The sequence below is a fragment of the Calidris pugnax genome, unplaced genomic scaffold (assembly GCF_001431845.1).
Source record: "Calidris pugnax isolate Ruff unplaced genomic scaffold, ASM143184v1 scaffold317, whole genome shotgun sequence".
In the NCBI taxonomy this organism is placed as follows: Eukaryota; Metazoa; Chordata; class Aves; order Charadriiformes; family Scolopacidae; genus Calidris; species Calidris pugnax.
In genome coordinates, this window is record NW_015091111.1 from 1911557 (window position 1) to 1916910 (window position 5354).

Consider the following 5354-nt stretch of genomic DNA (forward strand, 5'->3'; position numbering starts at 1 on the left):
ATTTATTTTTAAGGTTTAGGTTAAGCTGTCACCACAATGTCATACTAACACCTCACAGAGGTGTTAGTAGTTACATTGTATGAGGTGTTTAGTAGTTACACCTTGTTTGTGAGTTTGTTCTTCAGCACTGTATTTTGGTGAGGCCAGACTTATGCTCTGCAAAACATGTCTTGGTGTGTTTTGGTGAATGCACAGTAATTCGTAAAGCAAAGTGGCTGCTGCAAGGCCATGAAATGTAAATATCCACACCAGAGTAACAGGTGCATTTTGAGAAATGGAGTACCCAAAGACCTCCAACCTAACAGGATCAACTTTTTATTGACATTATCAATATCAATAATACATTTTTTTAGATTTTTTAGGCTTTGAGGATGTCCCACAAACTGGGTCCTTTGCAGTGCAGAACAACAGAAGACGTAAATGCATGGAAATAACAATTTTTGCTTTTGGTTAGGGTTTCCCTTCTCTTTTTTTCCTCTTCCTGACTGCACTGTTGTGGAGTTTCTTCCTCACACCCCTCCCTGATGCACCCAATGGGAAGGTCTTGGCACAGCCCTGTGACTGCTTTTCATAGACACACAGCATCTGCTGTCACAGGTAGGAAAGAGGGAGGCAGGGCAGCTGTTGACATAACTGAGGGCTGTGACATCAGTCCTTTTAATTAGGTGGAGAAAGAAGAGAGCTAGGAGATATTTTTAGAAAGCAGGATGCTGGGGAAAATTACCTCATGCTTGAGGTCTCTGGGTTTTATCATTTTAAGCTCTACAGTGAAAAAAATTGAAATTACATCTTTCTAATTCTTTCCACTTCCTTATTTATCCCTCACCCTTTTTCCACCCTGTCTCAACGACTGGATAATTCAGAAGTTTTAATCAGAAGTTAGTTTCACAAACTTTTTGTTGCTTACCTGTCTCCTGCAGATCAGTTACATGTAATTTCACACCCTCAAAGACTGATTAATAGAAATCAGAGGCAAGAAAAAGGCCAGGGAAGAGAAAGGGAACTAAACACACTCAAAGTCTGTCTCTCCCTGCTGCCACTGAAGCCCAAGTAACTCTTCCAAATTTCAGTATTGCTCTGTTATCATTCGTGCCCATGCTACAGCAGCTGGGGATTTCAAGATGAGCACAGGTAGCTCAATGCTCAGCTCTCATGAGTATGACCAACTGGGTCTGGCCTGCAGCTCATTGCTATCAACACAAAGTCACTGTTTGGCTTCTCCTGGGTTTTGATCAGCCAACAGAGTGCACCAGTACTGGTTTTACAGTTCTCCAAGGGTTTCTGCCTCTAATCTCTAACTCTGCCCTGCCCTTATTTGTTCTATGGCAAAGCCCAGGAAGCCTGCTCAGGGCCCACCTGGGTACCCTGGTTGGAAGAAACTACCAGGTCTCCTCTAAAGAGGAGAACCTCACACATGGATCTTTGTTGCTGCTGATCTTGTTAGGTTTTACCCCAGCCCTACAGATTCAGTATTGTTTGGTTGACATGGGTGTGTTAGAAAAATGCCTGCACTGTCACACCCCTTGTACCTGGCAGCCCACAATGCAAGAAGAATGCAATATTATTATCACAGTGAAGTGAGCTAATGACACATCACCTGAGATGCAGTTACTGGCCTTTAGCCCACAGGAGAGGTTGCAGTGCAAAAAGCACTAGCAGAGGGGGAGAAAGTGAAATGCATTTTAGAAAGTGAGAATTTGTCAGAACAAACATAATGTTTACCATCTAGGTTGTCTTGGTTTTCTATTGAGTGCTCCACCATTTAAGAGACAGTGTTATTCAGGGGGTGAGAGAGTTCAGGAAAGGGTACATCCTCAGCTGAGATGCGCTGCAAGCTTGCAGAGATCACATTAAATTGGGAAAAGGTTATATAAATTTTGAAGATCCTTTTTTGATAATCATGAATATTACAAGCATGGTTTATACTCTGGGTTCCTAAGGAAATAAAGATTAGAAGGTTATGCATAGGTGGGTACCTCAGTCTTTCTGCTTTCTCTTTGTCTCCTAAATAACATTCAGACACTTATGAAGTTCAGATAAATTTGGCAGCAAGGTTGTGATCTCCAAGCTTTTGAATTTCTCCAAGTTTCATGAAAATGGGCAGCTGAGGAGACAGGGTTCCCAGATATGGAAGTACTATTGTATGGCTCAGCCCTTATCAAACTTTGTAGAATTCAAGCAGGAGACATTATGAACACTAACTTCAGAGAGTGCACATTTGGCACATGACACAATAAGATCATAGTGCTGAAAACCATATAGAATGAAGTCTGTAATTTCTTTACTTCAATAAAATATTTTTTTTTCACTGGAGAAACTGTAGACTTGGGACTTGAAGATTCTGAATGAACTGTATACATCAAAAGGCTGAATTTTTCTCTTGGACTGGGTGTCTGATGGCTGTTTGTCTGTACGCAGAGTGCAGAAGTTCCCATCAATAACACTGGCATTACAAAGGGTTTAGAGCTGTGATCCAGCTAGAAGTGCTTCCTCATATAGCCTAAACTATCTGGACAGTTGATGTGAATTAGCACAGATTCTTCTGCACCCTGTAACCTACAGTTTGAGCCCAGGATTTGTAAAGCAAGGAAATGAAAACCATTATTTTTCATTACAGCTCAGACGTATCTATTTGGCACTTGAACGGCTTCTTGAGAAGTGCAGGTGGTGGACTTTTATTGCAGCTAGACTATTTATTGCTACCCAGACACATATTTTAAAAGGAATATTAGTTGCATTAGTGTTTCGTGGACAAATTGATGTTGTTTACTTTGCTGTCTAACTGGGCATATACTGTCCTTCATTGATTGCAGTGACTACAATGGAAAACAGCTTTGTGGTAAAACCGTTGCACATGTACTGATGATCAGAGAGCCAAATTCTGCCTTTGTTCTGCAAATGCAACTCCTGTTAGAGCTGGAAGGTTGTGAGTTTTGGCCCTCCAGTGTGCAATGTCCCTCAGCTTTGACTGTGAGACCAGAAAGTCTTTGAATGTTAACTGGTACACGTAATTATTTTGATGACTTTGTTGACTTATGTAATTAAATGCTGGAGCATTTTGTTGAATTGAGGTCTAAACTGTAAGCTTGCTTATTTTATCTAGTCACTGTTCACTGAACTCAGACAACTACTTTATTTTCAGGCTGAAATATCTAGCCGGTCAGATTGAGTATCTATGTGTAATGACATGCTAGAAAAAACGTTGTTCAAAAAAAAGGAAAACTACTTTCTGGGCGCAACGGCAAAGGGAAAAAGAACAATAGGTGACATCCTCTAAAGAACATTGCTGGGTGGTACCTGGGAGCTTCCTAGTTTGCTCTCTATAGATATAGTTTATATAGTTTATATAGAAACTTTGAGTTTTAATATCCAGATCCACAGCTTTACCTTTTAAAACAGTTTGTGCAAGTGGGTTACTGCACTGTTACACAACCAGTGAAACCAACCAATCTTCCCAGTGTAGGACAGCCACTTTCAATAAACAAAATACCCCGGTCTTGCAGGGTGTCCTGTGTAGGAGTGAGCTGCTTTTGACTCAAAAGCGTCCTTCCTCCCATACAGAGAAATCTTGCTCTAGAGATACCTTTTGCACATCAGCTGATACGTTTCAATTACTTGAAATAGGGATTTGCCTAACATTACATAGGTTATGGACCACTCCTCCATAGTGGGAGGAGTGATTCAGCTGTAAGTACTGGACTGTGTAGGTTGCTTTAACCAATGTGCCTGCAGAGAGGTAGGTCAAAAAGCCTCCCATCGATTGTGGGAGCAGTGTTACCAGGAGTGTTTATGCTGAATCTAAGCTGTGATGGCTTATCTAGCTAGGAAACCCCTGTGTGGTGTAATTCTCATTCCTGCAGTAAGATACCTCATTCTATGTCCATTTGGCTGATCACCAGCTCTGTTTTGTCTTCCCCATCAGAGATGACTGTATCCCTTTGTAGATCATCCTATTAAACCCTAGGAACACACTTAAATCTTGAGGAATAAACTGTCTGTCCTTGCCCATGCAAGAGGGAAGCAGAGCAGTTTTCTTCTTCACTCTTTCTGTTCTGGTATTGGCGGGGAGAGGGAGGGCGTTAGTGTTCATACCCTCAGAACAGTGCACACAACTGGGAGTACAAATTCAGCTTCAGATGCTTCTGAAAAGGTTAACTGTTGATGAATGTTTGACTGTACAGAGACTGCAAATGAATGTAGAGTTACCTGTGTCACACATTCTGTTTCTAAACCCCTTAAATCTTTGTACATATAGGGAAAAGATGGTAAAACTGAAGCAAGTAGTGCAAATACCAGTGTGGAGAGTTTTCTGTCTCCATTAGCTTCATTAGCTGAGTGTGTTACCAAGAAATCAGAGTATTAACTGTATTTTGAAGGCTACTTAAAACTTGGAGATGGCTCTATATATGTTTGTTTTTTATTGAGGCAAGAAGAAAAGTTTAGAGATTATCTAGATTTTACTAAAGGGTAAATTCAGAGTTAGAGAAGTTACTGAAATTACCATCTCTACTAACTCTGTGAGTCAAAGGCTATTTAGACATAGCATTTACATGACAGTGGTTACTCATTGCTTGCAATGAAACCGGATTCTGACCAAGAAAAGGGTAAAACTTTCATGCCTAGCAGCAGCCAGATGCTCTCATTCCCCAGGTGTGTATTAGCTTATTGTTGGGAACAACTTGCTTGTAGGAAGCAGCCTTCCTTTTCTTCCTTTATCCAGAGAAGAGATATGTAGAATTACAGGGAAAGGGGGCATGGCAGAGTCAAAGCAGTCTGCTCAGTCTGGATCCACCTTTGTCCTGGAAGGCTTCATAGCTTAGACGGTGAAGTGAACCTTGTCCTAGCCTAAACTGAAGCAAGCAGAGAAGATACAGCAGCACCTTCCTTTCCAGGCATGGATGGATTTGAGCATTGGGATCAGGAAGAGTTATTTCAAACCAGTCCATAACTTTATCACTGAAGCTCTGAGACACTCAATCTGGCCAGCTAGATATTTCAACCTTTATACTTCTAAATAAAATAAAATACTAAAATAAAATACTTCTCCATGTCTAGCAAACAATGTCCATATATAATAAGCATGCTTACATGCCTGCCTGCCCCTTGGAAACAAGTGTCTTAAATGCACTTGTGCTACAGCCAGAAAGCGAGACTTGTGATTATCCCATTCATTCCCTTCAGTGACGCAGCCTCCTTGCTTCATTCAGCAAATCCAGCACTACAGGAATTATTGGTCTGTCCTTATTCAGGCCAGCAACTGATGGTGCACGTGGAAGAAGCCTGCCAGGAAGACATCCAGGCTTCCCTTTGACTCCAACTGATAATGAATTTGCTACACATCCCCCCCCCCCCCC